General features: G+C 41.8%; 2 long non-coding RNA genes across 4 annotated transcripts in view; one reads left to right on the top strand and one right to left on the bottom strand.

Annotated features, from left to right (window-relative positions):
- Positions 1–11,852, bottom strand: part of LOC140682574 (uncharacterized) — a 32,328-nt gene extending 20,476 nt beyond the window's left edge. The window contains exon 1 of one of the 2 annotated variants that reach the window (XR_012054423.1): positions 11,719–11,852. This is a non-coding gene — a long non-coding RNA (uncharacterized lncRNA). The remainder of the gene's footprint in view (positions 1–11,718) is intronic. The other variant, XR_012054422.1, reaches the window with a different exon arrangement.
- On the top strand, positions 771–16,526 carry LOC140682573 (uncharacterized). Of its 2 annotated transcripts, XR_012054420.1 has the most exons (3): positions 771–3,766; positions 4,340–4,522; positions 13,044–16,526. It is a non-coding gene; the product is annotated as an uncharacterized lncRNA (long non-coding RNA). The 2 variants fall into 2 exon arrangements; XR_012054419.1 differs by lacking the exon at positions 13,044–16,526 and having other exon boundaries at positions 4,340–5,055.
- The last annotated feature ends 2,685 nt before the right edge of the window (positions 16,527–19,211 follow it).

Genomic DNA, 19,211 nt, shown 5'->3' with positions numbered 1-19,211 from the left:
GATGCAATTAAGTAGTGCCATGCTCTTATTATAATAATAATGGATTGACTGATGAGTAATTTATTTCTTTCCAATGTAACTGACAAAAATAGGCTATATTCATAGACAACTCAATGTATTTAGATCATAAACTGCTGTCTTATCAAATCTACCATTAGCTTAGATTTATCCACACCAGAGAGTGGTGAAAAACACTTTAAACCATGGACCAAGCTTAATGAGATATCCTGGCCCTGATGTGTAAAGTCCCACAGAGAAGGTGAATATTTTACTAGCTATTTCTCATAAGAGAAGTGCTGCTAACAGTGTCATAAAGAACTAACAGAGCTGCCAGCTGAACTCTCTAGTCTAAAGAAGGAGATGGCTTTGTTTGGTTTAATTTTAATTGAGTTTCCAGGAAAAATATTTCCTTATTGCCACTTGTTACTCCATACACTCTCCCTGACACTCCTTTCCTATCAATATTGCCTGGAGATGTGGCAATCAGTGAGATCAGTGCTTTTATCATCCTCAATGTGACATTTTGGAGTATCTTGTTATTTCCTGTGTTTATGATTATGATTACATTGAATCATAGAAGGGTTTGGGTTGGAAGATGCTCTCTCAACTTCTTTGGGTTATGCAAATAATCTCTGTGTAGATTATTTGCATTACTTTGGGTTGTATTTTTTTTTAAATTTTGATTGCTTTCACGCAGCCTCAATTCTAATTGCCCTCTCTCTTCATAGCTCCAGATTTGTGATCATGACCCTCCTCTGGACTCACCCCAAAAGGTCCATGTCCTTATTTTGGGGGCTCCAGAGCTGGATGCAGCACTGCAGGTGGGGTCTCAGAAGGCAGAGCAGAGAGGCACAATCCCCTCCCTCAACCTGCTGGTCCCACTGCTGGCCATGCAGGACACCCTTGGCTTTCTGGGCAGCCAGCACACACTGCTGGCTCGTGTTCTGATTCTCATCCATCAACACCCCTTGGGAGTTCTTCTCCACAGGGCTGCTCTCAGTCCATTCTCTGCCCAGCCTTTCTTTGTGTTTAGGATCACCCCAGTCCAGTTCTGGACCTTGGCCTTGGCCTTGTTGAATTTCAGGAGGTTCACGCAGTCCCACCCCTGCAGCCTATCCAGGTCCCTTTGGATGCCATCCCTTTCCTCCAGAGTGTTGAGTGCATCACTCAGCTTGGTGTCATTGGCCAACTTGCTGATGGTGCCTCAGTCCCACTGCCCATGTCTATGAGAAAATATGAAGTAAACCCAATCCCAATCCCAGCTCCTGAGGACCAGCACTCTTCCCTGGCTTCCACTCTTTGAGTGCACCCATCCAGCCATTCCTTAACCACTGAGGGCTCCACCCATCAAACCCACATCTCTCCAGTTTAGAGACAAAGATGCTGTGTGGCACAGTGCCAAAAGCTTTGCACAAGCTCAGTTAGATGTCGCCTGTTGCTCTTCCCTTATCCACCATTGCTGTAAGCCTGGCATGGAAGGCCATCAAATTTGTCATGCACAACTACACATGTGGGGACCAAGGGCCAAATTATCTGCTGGCTGGGGATGGACATGGCTATGCCAACTGCAGCAGAGCTGCTCCAGTTTACAGGCTGCAAGGGTCTGTAGGTGGGCAAGGGCAAACAATACTTCCAGACACCCCAGAATTCCTGCACTGCTTCCTGGTTTTGCTCATTGCCCTTACCGCTATAAATTGCTTTGGGCATAAAAGCTCATCATTCTCAAGGGCATATTGCATCCATTTCCATCATCATTCTCTTTAAATTATGGCAGCAACAGCTCTGTCTTTCACTGAGTACAAGCCAAATGTGCCAAATTCCAATTTCAATAATTTTATGGTTAATGAACAAAAGAATCCACCAAATTATCTCATTTGACCTCCTGTATAAGACTCAGAGAACAGAAAACAGAGCCGGAGATTCCTGCAATGACAGGGAACTGATTAACTAGGATAAGCCCAAATGATCCCCACAATTTTTGGGGAACAATGGAAGAAGAATGATCCTGACTTTTGCAGTTTGACCTCATGGAAAGCACCTACCCAATCCAAAAATCTGAAAATCAGCATGACCTGACCCATGAATCAGGAATGCTGGTGAACACTCAGGCAAGGATGATTGTACATGACACTATGCTGTCCCATCTGGGGATTTCTCTTTATCTGTGGGGTATATTCTTTACATTCCACATGTGTTTGTGTGGGGCTTTTTGTGTGTGCATACAATTCTTTACCAAAGAGGAATTCCTTCCTTGGTGCTTGAAGCCTGAGGTCCAGTGTTTGTTGTTGTTTGAAATAGTTTCATTTGTCTGAAATAACACTGAAGACAACCAAACTTGTCTTCTGCATGCATCATGGATGTAAAACAGGGAATTACATAAACTCAAGGCCAGCAGAGATTACCACAACAACTCCACACTTCTGACCGTGCTGTCTGTGACACCCTGATGAGAAGAGGAACAGCTCTGTGACTGAGGAAGAGCCCTTCACTGCTAAAAAAAGAGATGAGACTTCTATTTCTTCTCATCAAATGGTGGTAAATATCATAAGCTTCCCCAGCACTAACAGACTCATCCTAAGTGTTACACCAGGAAGCTAAAAAAGATCTTTCAAATGCACTGCATGAACACTAACATAAAAACAGAAGATGTGGTTAATGGTATGGGCTGGCCTGGGAGGGAGAGATCTACAGAGGTTTATTTACTGCTCTAAGTGTTAACAAAGTTTGAAATCAAGGTGGTTTATGATTAAAGACAACAAATAGGTTAATTTTTGCTCACTGGATCCAACTATATAATGCAAGGTTAATTCATTGACCTCACTCCAAAGGCATTATGTATTTAATTTTCAAAGCACAACTGCATGTTGCATGATGACCAGTAAGATCATCAATGCTGTGTTTTATTTCTGGATTGAAATCTTTAAAAGAAGGGAAACATCTGATCTCCAAGAAGGTGTAATCTATGCCTGCACTCATGCACTCATATATTATTTATCTTGATCTACAAGTGAAGTCTTATAAAGGGGCCCATGGAGGAAAATAAGAGCCATTTGTACTACCTTTCATCAGAAATGTTTATATAGAGTCCTCTATCTGACCACAGAGCACACATCTCATTCCTGAAACTACAGAAACTCCTCTCAGGAAGAAGCAATAATCATTCTCACCGCTGCAGAATGTCTGGTTCTTGTTGTGACCTAAACTTGCTGCTTCAGATTCTCCAAACTTTCTTCAAACTCTTCTTCCTCCTCACAGATGATGCAGCCACTACCCCTGTCCAGCTACTTAGATCTTGAAGCATAAAGCTCCCAATCGCTGTTCTGAACTGATCCACACAAACAGGACACAGGATCTTTGTTGTTGAATGGCTGTTAAAATACTGCTTACAGGTCCTTGATAAAGCCCTTTGACACAGGAGAAAAACAAAGATGAAATAATGTCCCAGTGACAAAGGTTGAGTGCTGAATCATGAGAAATTCCCATGTAATGAAAAACCCAAGCCTGCCTCTTCCAGGTGTAATACCAAGATGCTGGCCTCTGAAAATTCAGCTGAATGGATTAGCTGTACTGATGACCAATATTAAACAGGGAAATTATAAGAAAATCAAGAATAATGACACTGATGGGCAGGCATGTGACACAATGAAGAGAAGGTTCCAGCTTGCTAATTTGTGGGCCAATATATTTCACTGTTCTGCCTGAAAGCTGAAGAGCTGTTGTGACACCACAGTCACCATACAGTTAAGGTCTGGAATGTGATGTTCTGGTGAGTTAAGAAAAACTTTTTGATTACCCATGCTTTGCACCTGGAATTTAAACCAGGGACTGAATATGAAATAGTGCTGGATGTGCTTTGGAGATAAGGACTCGCTCACCATGCCAATAGGATCCTTTCTGTTGCTGTTGCTACTATATTTCTCTTGTGGCATTTATTTCAGTGCCATTAAAATAATAGAAGTTAATTTTAAAGATATAGATATCTTATTGAAACTTGAGAGACAAAAAGATTGGCAAAGAGTTTAAGATTTTTATGAAAAAAGAATTATCAATTTGCAGTAATGAAGCAGTTTTGTACCCTGTGGTCAAAGGGGGGACAAAAAAATGGCAATGCCTGAAGAAGAAAGGACAACTGTATTTGGGTAGGGAAAAAGAGGATGACATGCAGAAAAATAGCAGAACTATTTTCATGATCAGTGTCAAAGGACAATTATGTTTGTAGCCTGGGAAGATGGGCAGCATGAAAAACTAATGTTTTTCAGAGATGGATAGGCACACCATAGCAGAACATTCATGATTTTCTGTCTACTTCTAAAATTCTCTCCCTGGTTTTTCGGTTTAGTCAATGTCTCTAAGAAGGCCCCAGGGATGCAAAATCAAGACAGCTGTTGCCAAGAGCTGTGTGCAGAAATGGGCAGGCCTGAAGGATCAGGAGATACTGAACTGCCAGAAGGTGTGTGCTGCTGTGAGATGTCACCTACCTGCTAGTGGCCTCTGGAAATGACAGCAAGCCGGACAAGAATGAGTGAGTGGTAGCACATGGAAGAAGGCAAGGAATTAAGAGGGATTTTTTACCTCTTTTGGGAGTGAGGGAGCTCTGTTGAGGTACAACATGCAGGTTTTGTCTATTATATGCATAGCTGGAGTGTGTTGACACAAGAATCAGAGAATCATCCACCTGGATTGTGGCTATGCTTCATATTCTCTGTACTTATGGAGCCCAGCACAGATAATCAAGGCCTGTCTGAGGATTTTAGACAAGCCCAGAATTCCTCTAGACCTGATGTGAAGTATGGCCTTTGATTCCCTCAGAACAAGAGGCTGGAAGCTCAGGAAAAGGTGAAACACCAAAGTCCCACTCCAGCATCTGCATCTGTGCAGCTGACAATCTGCCATGTCTTTTGGAGGCTGTCCAGAAGAGGTGTGCACAGCAGCACCCAGTCCCACAGGCTGCTTTAGTGCAGCCTGTCTCTGCCAGTCCTCACTCCCAGTATGCAAGAGAAACACAGGAAGCCATTTCCACTTACACAGAAATAGAAGTCACTGCTACACCCCCCCCCCAAAAAAAAAAAAAAAGCTAATTCTTGGGCCCGTGTTGTCTCTGCAGTACTCCCTTCCCTTGTTCTCTGAAGAGCACTCCTCCTCTCCCAGCCCATACCTCACTCCTTTTTCTCCCACTGGAATATTCTCCTGCACCATCCCAAAGTCTGTGAGGAGCAGAGCAGTCATGCACTGCTGCCTGACATGATTCTTAGAAGCCTCCTTACAACCGTGGTATATTCCTTCATCATGAATACAGAATGTATCTAGCTACAATCCCTTTTCATACCCAGTCTTTTCAGGGAAGTTACTCTGAATATCCAGACAGCAAACAGCCTGGACCTGAAAACAGTTTCTGTAGAAGGCCAAAATCTAATGGGAGATGAAGGAGAGCTCCTTGCTTTGATTATAAAATCCATTTTGTTTCTGAAGTGAGAACTAAACAGGCTTGGCTGTACCAGCAAACCAGAAATTCTTAAGCAAGCATGCAATATGTGCATAGCAAAAAGGAAAAAGAATAGCCCAAAGGCATGATGTGCAGCAAGAATACCTAGAAAGTGTAACAAGAGTATGGCTTTGCATGTGGCCGAGTTTGACCCACTCTGGCTGTTCCCATATTGCACTAAGGTCCCTAAAGTTTCTTACATGGTTCTTCAGTGACTGGTTAGGGAAAGTGAACACTTGTGGGCAAAGAAATTCTTGTGTGAAGCAGTAACTAGAGAAAAGGGGTAAAGGAGAGTAGAAATGTATGGTCATGTTTTACCATGGTGGAGGTTATCAGTGGAGTTTCACAGAGAGCCATCCCAGGACTTCTGCTCTTCAAAATATTAATAAACAAGTTGGAAAAAGAGCTGATAAGTAACATGACCAAAAAAACCCAACAACAAAATAAAAGCACCACCAAAATTAAAAGCAAAACCTAGTTATGACGTATGGCTGAAGGTTTTCGTGTTAATTTGTTGATGAAAACAGTCAAATGAAATTTATTTGATAAATGCAGGATAGTAGATATAAAGAAAAACCATTCTAAATATAAGAAAAGTATAGTGTGTTCTAAATTAGTTATTACTATTCAAGAAATGGGGTATCAAGGAAGGGTATCACGTAAAAATATCAAGATGCACATTTAAAGCAAAATAATATTTTTTTTTTTCACATGTTGCATAATTAAACTGCAGAACTCAATGCCACAGGATGTTGTAGGGGCCAAAAGTATAAATGGGCTCAAAAAGCAATTAGACAAATTCCTGGCTGAAAAATTCATCGAGCATTACAAAACGCAAAGATGCAGATACAATCTCTGGCTCACAGTGCCCCTAAGGCACAGACTGCTGGGAGGGTGTGCCAGAATAAAGTATCCCTCTACAGTTGCTCTGCTTTTACCTTGTTCCCCGAAATACCTGCTACAGGCCCATGTCAGCAGTACTGGGCTGAGGAGGGATTTCTGCAGCTGCTGCTACGGGAATAGGTAGTTACTCACAAAGGTAAGGAAAAAAAAATGGGCACTGAATCCAGCAGCATTTGTGATTGCTGGAAAAAAAATGAGTCAGAGAGGATTTTTCAGTCATAAAGTAAAAAGATATTGCAATAGAAGAAGTATCAGTTTTAGTATGGGCTGATCAGTGTAAAGTAAAGGGTATCAGTCTTGTACTGTCAAGTAGAAAGGAGGCTGCACGCTGACTGGCTCATGAGGCTTCTGGGACCATAAACCACGTTAAGAAATGAAATCCACACAGAAATGCTTTCTAAGACATCATTTAGTAAAAGACATAAACCCAATCTGTTGGACTGTATATGGCATTGATGTATTTCTAGCAGCTTACCTTGTTTTTCACTAGAATCCAAGAAAAGCCATTTGTATTTAAATGATGGTAGAAACGGTAAACTGTTTCATCTGGGAGTTTAATAAATAGTTTGCCCTAGTTTGTCAGAGTTTGCTGTAATTTTACGTGACTGGCCAGATAAATTTGCTGGAAATGATCAGATAGCAGGAGATTGGCACAGCAGAGGAATTCCAACAGAAGCACAGAGTTAATGAATCCCTGCCCATGTCCAGACACGTGGATGGGGAGAAGGGCAGCCAGGAGCACCCAGCTGGGACCCTCTGAGCCAGGCACACCAGCTCTGATCATCCCCTTCCCACTGGTGACTGCATCCACATGGGAGTACCTGAGGCTGAGGAGAAGCAATCTGTCTCCAGCCCCTCTGAGCACTTGAGAGATTAAAAGACATATCCCAAAGCAAATTATTATGATGCAAAAAATCATTTGTGTAGTGGATAAGCTACACAAATGTCCTAGTGTTAAAAACCAACTTAAGTCTGGGAATGAATCCACCAAGGCACTGCAGAAGATTCCACCCATTTTGGAGGAGCTCAGGTCCTGCTAAAAACTCAAATGCACCCTCAGAGGTGCAGGGACCACGGTGGTGGGTTGAGAAGATGTCCTGGACTCTGCAGGGACACCACCTCCTGTGCTGGGGCTGGACACGGTGCACATCAGCTTCCCATGGGCCATGGCTTGGTGTGGTGGGACCTTCTCTCTGTTACAGTCAATCCAAACCTAAAGCAGTTGCTCAGCTCCTGGGTTTTAAAGAACCTCATCAACTGCTTCAGCAAGGAGGTCACTTCTTTTAAAGTGATTATTAAATATAGTCTATTATTAAATATAGTCTATTATTCCCCTGAAGTTACACACCTAGAAAGTCTTCCTAAAGTTAATGGATTTGAAGGGGAAAATGCCCTGAAGTGCAGACAATTTCTGGTTATCCTGATTGTCTGTGCTCTGCAAATCAGTGCCCATGAATCTGCAGCCAGAATCTAGAATCTAGAGCCAGACAGGCTGAAAAAAAAAAATAATAAATCCAGCAGGGGTTTGAACATCTTTCATATATCTTAATAGGGACACTATGCCTAAACCCCTTTGTGACCATTTAAGTGATAAGACCATTAGAACCAAAGGGTGACAAAAACAGCTCTCATAAGGAAAATGCATCTTAAGTAGCAAGTGTATACAGTGTCAATCTTAAATACAAGTATCCTTTGAGAAAAATTCACAAAAATCAGGAAAAATTCATTGTTTGTCCCAAATTGCTATTTGGGCATAATTGATTGGTTTTTCCTAGTGAGTTTTGGTGAAATGAAAAAAAACATCTACAAGGACAAGAAGCTTTTGTTTACAGATAAAACAGAGTATAATAGATTTTTTTTTTCTTTTTTCTCCTGCATATTTGGATTTCTCCTGCACATAGTCTATGACTTTCAGCTACAGGCTATGACTGATCCCTTGACAACTCTCGTCTCTGCGATAAATTGTTCAAAGTCAGACCTGGGGCTGTGTCAGTTCCTAGAATATCAGGGTTTTATATCTTCTCTAGCCTCATTTTAAATTTAAATTATAACAAATGCAATCTGACCCCAGATGGAACATAACAATTTTTTAGGTGTTTTTGCTAATATGGCTTTGGTAAGGATCTCAAATCCCAAATAGTCTCAAACAATCTCAAATCTCAAAAAATCATTTATGCTGAATCCCCACATGCTTCCTAAGAGGAAGATGGAAAGGTGAATGATTTCCATCAGCCACCATGGAAATGATGCACAATGCCAGCAAGAGGCTGGCATTGCCTTGCAAGGAAGCAGTGCTGTGGTCTTCTGGGCACATCTTTTCCCACTTTTGTCCCTAGTTCTTCTGGTTCTTTCTGAGTTGGCTTTAGCAAATGCTTTATATGTTTATATTGTATTGACAGGGGGATTAAAATTGGGATTTTATTGTTTTGTTTTATTTGCACATCTACCTATTGCATTTTCAAAACAATGCATACCCTGCTCTTCCTCCAATTTCAGTGTGACAGGACTCGGACCCAAAACGTAGGCTATTCCTTTGTTCTTTCCCCTCACTATCTTTTTTTTTTTTTTTTTTTTTTTTAAATAGGGTCTGTAAAATATTTTATAGCAGTCTGGGCCTACACTTCTGTTGTTTGGAAGAGGCTGGAGAGAACAAGCCTCACAGAGAGTGGAGAACAAACCTGGCCATGCAGTTATATGGCAAAAAGACTTTTCTGATTTTGTGGGCAAAGGGAAATGTCTTGTGCCTTGTGCTCCACAGTGGTATGGCTGATGGTCTGAGCTGGCAAAGCACTTCTATCAAACACTGTTTGAATTCACAGAGCTTTTTCTCCAGTCTTTAAATGCAGTGCTCATCTGTCAGTAATCCCTTTCCTGTTTGCAACCAAAGGAAAGCCTTGTGCCATGAACAAAGGGGAAAGAGATGCCACATATTAGTAGCCAAGATAAGGTACCTGTATTTAAACAACATAAAATGTTCAGTCCAGACAAAGAGAGATATCTCTGATGAGTCCAGTGCAAATACACAGCCTCACATCTACTGTGGTCATCTACAGAGCCATTTTGGTTGATTTTTTTTCCCTCTTTGACCCCTCATCACCTCTTTATTCAGCCTCTCCCAAGCAGAGCATGATGTCTGACTCAAGCTTTTGAACTCTCTGCATGTAAGTAGGTTTCAAAGTAAGCAAACAAGCTCCTACATCCCTTGCCTGTGTAGGTGTGTTCACATATTTTTATTTATTAAAAACAAAATAAAAACATAATCTGATACAATTAAAGATGTGTTTCAGAGAGTGGTCTGTGCAGAGAAATGCTTGCACCTGGTATCATAATTTAAAATGTTTAAGAAACAAGTTGGCATTAAAAAAAATGAAATGACAACAGCGATAATAGGATCCAAAAGTCTCTCCCAAATTACTGAACAATAGAGAATTGGATAAGATCACTCAGGCTATTTTTCTAATATTTTAGAGTAGTAGTTGCCTGCTCAAGCCTTTGATCTCATAACTGTGCCAGCTGACAATAGATAAATAAGTGTTATAGACAATACAGCAAGAATGAAAATCGGTGCATTTTCTAGGGAGGCACTGAGATGTGAAGTGATAGGAGATTAAAGTGTATGTGAAAGGCAAATTTTCCTCTCAGCTGTCTAATGGATATGCAGACTTCTGGATATGGCCTGTTGCAGGAGGATCAGGTAAAATTGTTGATTCTTCAAATAGAGAAAAAAGCAATTATCCAGAGTGGGTTTTGTTGGTTTTTTTAATTGCCTGAGCTGATGGGACACTTATTTGTTAGTCATGATATATAGTTAATAATGCTGAAGGAAAAGAGCAACTGTAAAAAAAAGAAACTGAAAAACTATTCTCTCCAGGAAAAAAAATATGAAAGAAGAGACTCCATTTTATATCTCTTCTTCTGGATTGAGTGAAATAAAAGCTCATCAGGGTCTGTAAGGCACCTTCTCAGAGTCTGGAAGGAGCAGTGGGGCAGAACTCTGTGAAGCACAGGGCCTGGTTAAGGCTTGGGGGTCCCGAGCCCTCCCGAGCCCTCCACACCCACAAATGTGCCCAAAGGGACCATGGAAGTTGCAGGTGGGTGTGGAAGTACCTCAGCATCCTTTCCAGAAATTCTAAGAGCCACAGATGAAGCAAATGGAAGATGGTTGCAAAAGGCCACAGTTGGCCACTTCCAAAGCCACCACAATTTTGTAGAAAAGTAGAGATGGGAATCAGCACGAGAACAGCTGGTAAACCAACTCTGCTTTCCTATTTCACTGGCTGGTATATGAACTGCAGGCATTGGACTAAAATAACAGATATTACTGACTTCTTGGCTTGGTCAATGCAGAAATATATTCTCCTGATGGACCTGCTCAGAGTTTTCTGTAGGCAGTACTGTGTGTATTGAGGTGAATTAAATAGGCTGAAAGGAATACACCCATACATTTTAGCAGTAGTACAGGAAAACAAACTTTCTTTTTCCTCACACCAAATAAACACCAATAACACCCAGAAACATTATTCAACAAAGGCAGAGTGAACTCCAGATACCAAGGCCCTAAGAACCTGGTTTGTCACCCCTGTGGGATTTTGCTGTGTGACTGAAGTCCAACATAGAACTTGGCTCTGGACCAAACCCAAGGCCAGCAGAGCCTGAGTTTGTAGTTTTTTAAGAGATCCAATCCTGCCATATGTTTACCAGCGATATCATAATTGTCTGTGCATCCTCAGTCTGCTATGGATTTTGCAGCAGCTGTCAATAGCACTCATTCATCACGGGCCCAAGATAATTGAAGCGCTCCATCTGCTGCAGGGCCACCATTACCAACACTGATACTTGTGTCAGTAACTTAGGGAAGAAGGGCCTGAACTTGCTCCTAGTGGAAAATCAATGGGAGGAGTCCTGTTGGCAGAAGTGGAGGCAGCCCTAACCCTTTCACTACTGGAAAGCTGAGCGGCTGCTCAGCGTCCGATTCCATGGCATCATCCGGACCCGCTGTGCCCCTGGATCTCTGAATGGAAGGAAATGCAGGCACAGCTCTGCTGTGATCACACAGCCTTTGCAAACTGGTCCTGTAAGGCACTTTGGAGCACAAATCCCCGCTGAGGGAAAGGGCAGGTGCAGTGGAAAAAAGAACTGGGCAGAAGGAACACATGATGTCAGCTCACATGGACAAGAAAGGCAGAATTCAAGTTATTCCGTTTAAAGCCTCTGCCTGCATAAACAGTCAGACATGTTTATGGGAAAATGCTAAAGGAATTAATCTGTTACTCAGCAACACTAATCAAGACTCCTACCCCATGCAGTTCACAAAGTCCTACATCTGTGCATACCTTTATATTCTTGTTCACAGTCAGCCCCATTCCATCTTCCGTCTGTGAAGCAAAAAAACAAGGTCTGAAAAAGAAAACTGGCTGTTGTGATAAAGCATTATTTTCTCTCACATAAAACTAATATTTTCTTTCATTTGTAGTTTTCTTTTCTCATATTTTTATCTACTTATTTTCTTGCAAGAACAAACTTGAAAACCAAGGCAAATTATGACCTTTTCAACAAAGAGGGGAAAACAGAAGTTGTTGTCCTGCTGTTGTGAGTGCAGATGAGATCAAATTAGAACTTTAAATCAGAGCACCCTTGAACTTTCAAGGTCAGGTTCACCTCTAAAGTTTGCTGCTAAGGCAAGTCAAAGCCTGTGCTGAGATGGATGTGGATAGCTCCCACTGAGCTCAGGCTGCCCTCCTTGATTGTCACGGTAATATTTTTGTTGTGTTTGTTTACTCCAGTGCAGGTTCTCAAGGATCTGACTTCATTTTCATTCTTTCCTGCTCGTACCCAGTATAAGAAAGGCCACTTTCTCAAATACATTTAGGTTCTCTTTGTGCACACAATGATGTAATAGTAAGAAAATGAGGACTTTAGTGAGGACAGCTGTCCCTGAAGTGTCACTTCAATGGCAAAAAACAAAGAGTGCTGAAGGTTCAAAGAAGATAACACTACAAGGTCTCAAAATACAGAGCAAAACCCAGTGATTTCTCTTTTCATCACAGGAGCAGAGAAAGTGAGGCCCCCTTCTTCTGGGCAGCAATTTAGATGTTTTTTAAAATATTTTGTTGTTTGGTACATTCTAGACCTCAAAGGTTTAAACAGATAGATAGCACTTTTTTAATTGGATCAATGGGAATAGCAGAAAAGGGCAGCACTTGTTTGAATTTCCTGCCAGTGAAGTCCTCCAGAGTATTTTATAGTACCACAAGATAGAGGAAATCATATAAGATCTCTGTATTGAGATGACTGGAAAAACTGTAAAGGAAATTTCCTTTACAGTTGTCTTTGTCTTCTGTGGATGTCTCCTTATTTTCTCTAATACACCAGGAATCAAGGTAGCTTTGTTTTTTTAAGCAAAATGGGCAGGGAGAAAAAAGAGAAGAAAAATCAACAATGAGGAATAGTCCAATGCGTAGCTGAAGTCGAAATAGAGACAACCTAAAAAATCATACATATTCCACTGGTAAAGGGAATAATTTCATATCAGAAGGAAGACATAGGATTATTTTTTATAAAATTTGATTTTTAGAAGAGACATAAAGAATCTGACTAAAAAAAGATACCTTTCTTTTCAATATTTAATGAGCCTTTATTTTTGTCCATCCACTTTCAGGACATGAAAACAAGCCTCTAGCACAGGAACCCACTCTCCAGCTGCAGTGTAACAGATGTGCAAACCATTAGTATCTGCCACCCATTCCAAGTCATTAAATCTGAAACCCTGCAGGAGGAATCAAAGGTACCATCAGGGGACCTGCGGCAGTTATGGAGTTTCTACTTAGCTGATTTCACTGGAAAGGGACAGTGCTTTACCTTGAGGCACAGAAGAGAGTAAGGAACCCAGATCTGGATTAAACATGGATGAAATTACTGAAAATGTACAGCTGGAGTCATAAGATGCATTTTCTGATCCCCTCACCATGGTGAAGGGGAGATAAATGGTGTGTCACTGATGAGGGAAGGTGTAAATAGCATCCAATGGACTCAAAAACAGAGTTAAAACAAAAAAGACCCTGGGCTACAGTGCTGTGGTGTCTGGGGAAAAGGGCAGAGGCAGGATTTGATTCCTGAGAGCTCAGCTCCAACAGAGAAATAGATGGTTCAAGTTGGACTCCAGACAGTGTTACTGTCCAGGCAGGGTCTGTGCCCACCGGCTGACCCAGGACTTGGGAACCACCTTGGCATTTGCATTCAGTGCCTCTGAGAAAACCCTCATCACAAGGTAACTAGCACTGAAGAGGGACAGTCCAAGGATTGAATAGGAAGATGGATCTGCCCACGAGGGCAACAAAAGTGCAGGAAATCTTCAGAAATGCCCCTGGGCCCCCGTCCATTGAGAACACAGCCCTGATGTGCACTGAGACTGGACCTCAGCAGAACCTGACCAGAACAAGACCAAACACCTCAGGCATCTCCCAAAAAGCCTGACATCTTGTTTTGTCTGAAGCATGTCCAGATCTCCTTCCCTCCTCAGAAGACACTGTTCCTCCTGGGATAGAATTCCTCGATCTTCAGACGCCCAAATTCACAGCATTTTTGTCGGCTGCGTGGCATTCCAGCCGGCTGGCTGTCTGATGTCGCGTGTGGGTGAGCTTCTGCTCACTCCCTTGCCATCTCTCTGTGAGCAGTGGGAGCCAGAGTGGGGCAAGTGTCACAGGCAATATGCAGAAGCAATTCCGGAAACTTTATTGCTCAGAAGTGGCACTCAGCCAGGAGAGGAGAAAGAGAAGAGCTCATAGCAGTGTGCTTGCACACACTGACAAAACTGCTACTGATGAATCAGAGAGAGAAATCTGGAGAGGTGACCTTGGGAGGTCACAGAAGACTCGTTTTTGCCAACAAATATGAACATTTGCAATCATGCTGTGGCCTGATGCCAGTCACTGTTTTATGTGCTATCTCATCAAAACATATGAATTTTCAATAGCTGTTTTAGAGTCCTACTTGCTGCGGCGTTATATCTCTCCCACTCCTACAGGTTTTGGATTGTACAGATACAAAAGCAGGGTATTGAGGAAAGCTGGCACTTGGCTTGGCATTGTTTCCCATGAACATTTTCCTGCATTCTGAAAATTGCCGACTGGTCAAGTGCCGGAAGGTCACTAAGCAACGTGGCAAAACTGATGACAGAAGGGAGGCGAAAAATCTCTGGAAAAATGAAACTCCTCCACTGTCCGGCCTGGAAGGTCAGAAATTGCCATTTTAAGATTGCTTGTGTTAAGGGAGGTTCACCCACCCTAGGTGTCAGCCCTTCAGAGAGAACTACTGTAAATATCGCCATCTGTGATGTTCCTGGTGAAGGACTCTGCTGATGTAAAGGTTATTACTCATTTATAAACATATGGCTGCTGTAATCCTTCATTCCTCTGTTCATGGTGGGATTTGGGTTTGATTGAGCTCTGTTTCAAAACAAAGATTTTTTTTTCCCTACTCAGCACTAAGGGAACATTATCAGTTTGATTTATATTAATAAAAATAACAGCAACCCACTGTGGCAAATTCTTAAATCAATAGATATGATTTGACTTTAAAAAAAAAATCCCACTGAAAGCAGTTGGTCTGAAGGAGCACCACCCGGTACAGCCTGAAATCAAATCTGCAGTGACTGAAAAAGATTGTGAGCAAAAAGGCAGAGTATTCTGCTATTCATCATTGTCCCAGCAAAACACAATAATACAATCTAACAGCAAATGTATGCTTTTCTGGCATTATTTCCATTTCGTAAATCCAGAGAGATAAAACACTGAGGTTTATAGTACGTGAGCTGACAGCATCTTTCAGTGATACTGTGGTGGCGAAGGCTCTGAAAATGTGTTTTCAAACTATGGATTTTATTGCCTGTGTGTGTGATGTGTGAATACTTGAGCATATACATGCCTTTCAAATGAGCCCTTTAGATCTAAGATCCCATTTCCTCCATATAGTCAACAAAGACCATAAAGCAATTTCTGTAGGAGCAAGAGTTCACATAGAAGACCTGAAAGCTAAAAATTCCCACCAAACCAGTTCAGACACAATGCACAGCTTACCCGTTGTCTGTCTGCTTCCAGGAGCAAAGGGACCTGTTCATCTGGCTTGTTGTAAATGTCTAGCTCAGGCTGAGATGAACTGCTTCCTAAACTCCTTTGTCTTTGGGGAGAGTTTTATGAGGTCCTTGATTAAGAGTTTTGATGTCAGTAGAGGCTGTGTTTGCATGGCTATCCATGATATTATGCAAACTCTGGGGGAAAAAGTATTTTATTCATTGCTGCATTGAAAAATCTTGCAGCAAACCACACCCCTTCCTCAAATGGGCATGGCTGGATTCCACATAACAAGCCATCTCTCTCTGTACCTTTGACCAGCAGATTGAATAAAATCAGAGCTACCAATATATGATCCTGTCTCCTGAGAAACATTTTTCCTGATGGGGAACTCATCTGCCATATTTTAGATAGTGTCTAAAAAAACTTGTCGCTGATATTGCCTTGGATTACTCTAAAAGAATACTTTAGCACCCAGCCCACATTTCATCATTAATAATATTTATGTAATGCAGCTGCAAGGCTGAGCAGCACATTACGTCACCTCAGCTGAATGAAGAGCAAGTTGCACTTTCTAGATCACAGCACTGCCGTGTTTGCATTATGTATGCTGGAATTCAGTAATGAAAAAATTTAAATGATGGGATCAATTAATCTGGCTTCGGGACTTTTAAAATTAAGGTTGCAGGATGAAGATGAAAATGTACTTCAGCATTTCAGGGGTTTTAACTTTTTAATTTTTAAATCAACATAGAAAGTATTTCCTTTTTTTTTGGAATGCTGAGCTAATTATTTTTATATGTAATCTTTTGTTAAAACTAATTTGTGAGCCCCTGAAATACAGTTGAAAAAGTAATGGAATTTATTGCGGGATCCTCACGTCCATGAGAAAGCTTCACATATGGAGATCTGAATTATTTTTTTATGTGAAAGTGTGTGCATATCCCTGATTTATGGCATCTGAACACCAAACTGCCAGTCCTTCCTGGATTGCTGTGAGATGGCATTTGCACTACAACAGAGCTCTCAGCACTTTCTTGAAGCAGAATTAAACATATCCATGCAGCTGGCAACTTCAGTTTCTGACAGAGTGTGTTAGATGTCCAGGTTTTGGAGTGTTTTAGATAGTAACACCTAGTATGCTGAAAAAATTCACCTCTACATGTTTGTGTTTTTCCTCTAATCCACATCATGTCTTTGAGCACACAGGGTTTCACCCTTGTTACATGCCTGGAAGAGATTTATTAATTGCAGCTATTTGAATGGAACAGAATAGAAGCACAGAGAAAATAAATGACTTGGCAGAGCCAGAAATATAATCAAGATTTCCTAAAACCCATTCCAGTGACTCAACCACAAACCCATTCCTGGGAAAAGACCAGGAAGTGTACCATACCTTTTTTCCCCAAATTTATTCCATTAAATCACTGCAAAAAGGTCTGTGGATATTCTTGCTTCAGTTAAAATAGTAGCATAATTCAGTTTATCTTGAGCTTGTTCCCAACAGGCTTGAGACAAATCAAAACATCTTTGCAGTGCAGGTATTAGCTTTATTTTTAAGTGCAATGTTTAGCTGTTGATTTCTCATGCCCAGAGTTATAAGTCAGAAGAATGCAGACCTGCTTCTCACACCTTGTAAAATTCAGAGATACTCAGATTTAGGGACTTTTATTCAATTAATAATTACAAGCAGACCATTTCTTGCAGTTTTGCTTCTCTATGAATTTAGTATTAAGCTTTTAGCTACAATCACTCTCCACAAAGCTTAGAAAATTATCTGTTGTTTTAAACTCATTGTTTAAGAGTTTTAACAAAACAGCTCCAGAGGCAGTTTCACCATTCCAAGGCACCATAACTGGCAAAAATACCTGCAGTACTTCTTTTCGTTTTCTCCCCCAAAATTCCCTAATAAACACTAGAAGTGAGTTTGCCAAGTCTGTACTTACAGGCGTAATCTCCTATTGACACATGTATAAATTACAAGGGCAGAAGCACTATCCAGTCACAGGGTAATGCTCTATCAGTGAGATTTCTGGGATTTTTGAGCAGTGTACTCTGTATATGGCAACTGCTGGCTAGTGTTTGCCTATTCTTCACTTGCTTAAAACCTCTGGTTTTGTCTTGAGGGTCCACGTAAGGTCAACTTCCCACCCCCCAGCAGTGGCATAGAAAACTGCTCTGAAGGTGGAAGAAAATGCCTCTCCTCACTGAGTAGCCAGTGTTGATAAAACAGCTCTCTGTTGGAATAGCTCTAAGGGCAAACAGTGAGGAGGTTTACCCATTCAAACAAAGTTAAGAGTGAGCAAATTCTCTTAAAGATGTACCTATGTCTGAGATCTTTGTTTCGTTTTCAGTTACTTGATAGAAAATAAAGATAAAGCCAAGAGCAGGCTGCATTGAAAAAATCCTCTGTGCTCCTGAAAATATTTCCTTTGTGTTCAAGAGAGAAACATAAGAGAAGGCCACTTTAGCTAAACTTGTAATAATATTTTTTTAAAAATAAATAACAAACTCTTATATGTACATATATACATACTGAGCCCTTTTTAACCTTTGCTTTCTCACTGTTTCTAGAAAAGAACAGAATGGGGAAAGTACATGTTTTGCCATGTCTAATTTACTCCCTTTTATGGGGTCAGGTCTCAAGAGAAATCAATCCAAGGTGGAGCTGTGTGATTTGTAAACACAAGATGGTGGTTGTATCATGAAATCTGCTCATTCTGTCACCTGTTTCTACTTGCTTGTCCTCTCCTGGAGTGTCTGGTGGCATCTCTGGCAACATGTCCACAAGGACTTTCTTAAAAACATGTCCACTGATAAAGAAGAACTATGGGGTTTTCTTAGAGCTTGGGGATGAGATTTGACAGGTTGGTCCAGTTTCAGATTTAGACAAGGGCCAAACTGGAAATTCAAGATGCTGTTAGGAGAGGACCACAAAGGAGGAACAAGTTGAGCCTGAAACATGGGGGCAATTCAGAACTGCCTCTGCCACACACACCAGGATCAAATAATGACTCAGAGCTCCCTGAAAGAGATGCAAGTAAGGAGCCTGCCCCACACAAACACACCTCCTCCTGCTTATAGGGATGTGTCCTTTGAAGTAGATGTCCTGAAATTCATGTGTAGATCCCCAGGGATGTGAACAATGGCTCGACATGAAGCTCTTGTTAAAAGGGGAGGAAGAGAAATCCTGAAATCCCTTGTAACTCCTCCAGCCTCAGCTTCAGCTGGCTTTACATTTTCTGCTTTGAAGCTGAAGGGCTTCTCTCTGCTGCCCATCAGCAGACTGGCCTTCTGGCCTCCTCCATGCAGCCATCCCACACCGAGGTGCTGCTCTTCTCCCAGGACTGAGCCTGCTCTGGGCTCACTCGACAGGCGAGGCGTGCTCAGCAGAACCGTGCTGTAGACTACACATCTTGCTATCTGGGGGCCAAATCATCAAGTGATGGAAAGGCTTTAGCAAACAGGCTTTTATGAATGTTTCTGGGGTGGCCTTGGGTCTGTCAGGACAGCATCCTCCTCCATCGTGTTCCCCAGTCATTGCCTGGCCACAGGCAGGGAGATGTTTCTGCTGCTTCAGCCCAAACCCAGCAAACCTGTGGTGATAGACAGTGTGGAGATGTGCTCTGTATTGGGTGCCTGGGCTCACTCTGACCCTGCAGTCCTCCAGTGTATTTCCATGGAGGGGTCCTGCATCATGAGCTGCACCTCTTGCACCAAGACCTCTTCAGTGAAGCCTTTCCACATCTGCCTGGCTG

The sequence above is a fragment of the Taeniopygia guttata genome, chromosome 2 (assembly GCF_048771995.1).
Source record: "Taeniopygia guttata chromosome 2, bTaeGut7.mat, whole genome shotgun sequence".
Taxonomy (NCBI): Eukaryota; Metazoa; Chordata; class Aves; order Passeriformes; family Estrildidae; genus Taeniopygia; species Taeniopygia guttata.
This window is presented reverse-complemented; position numbering and strand designations above follow the sequence as displayed.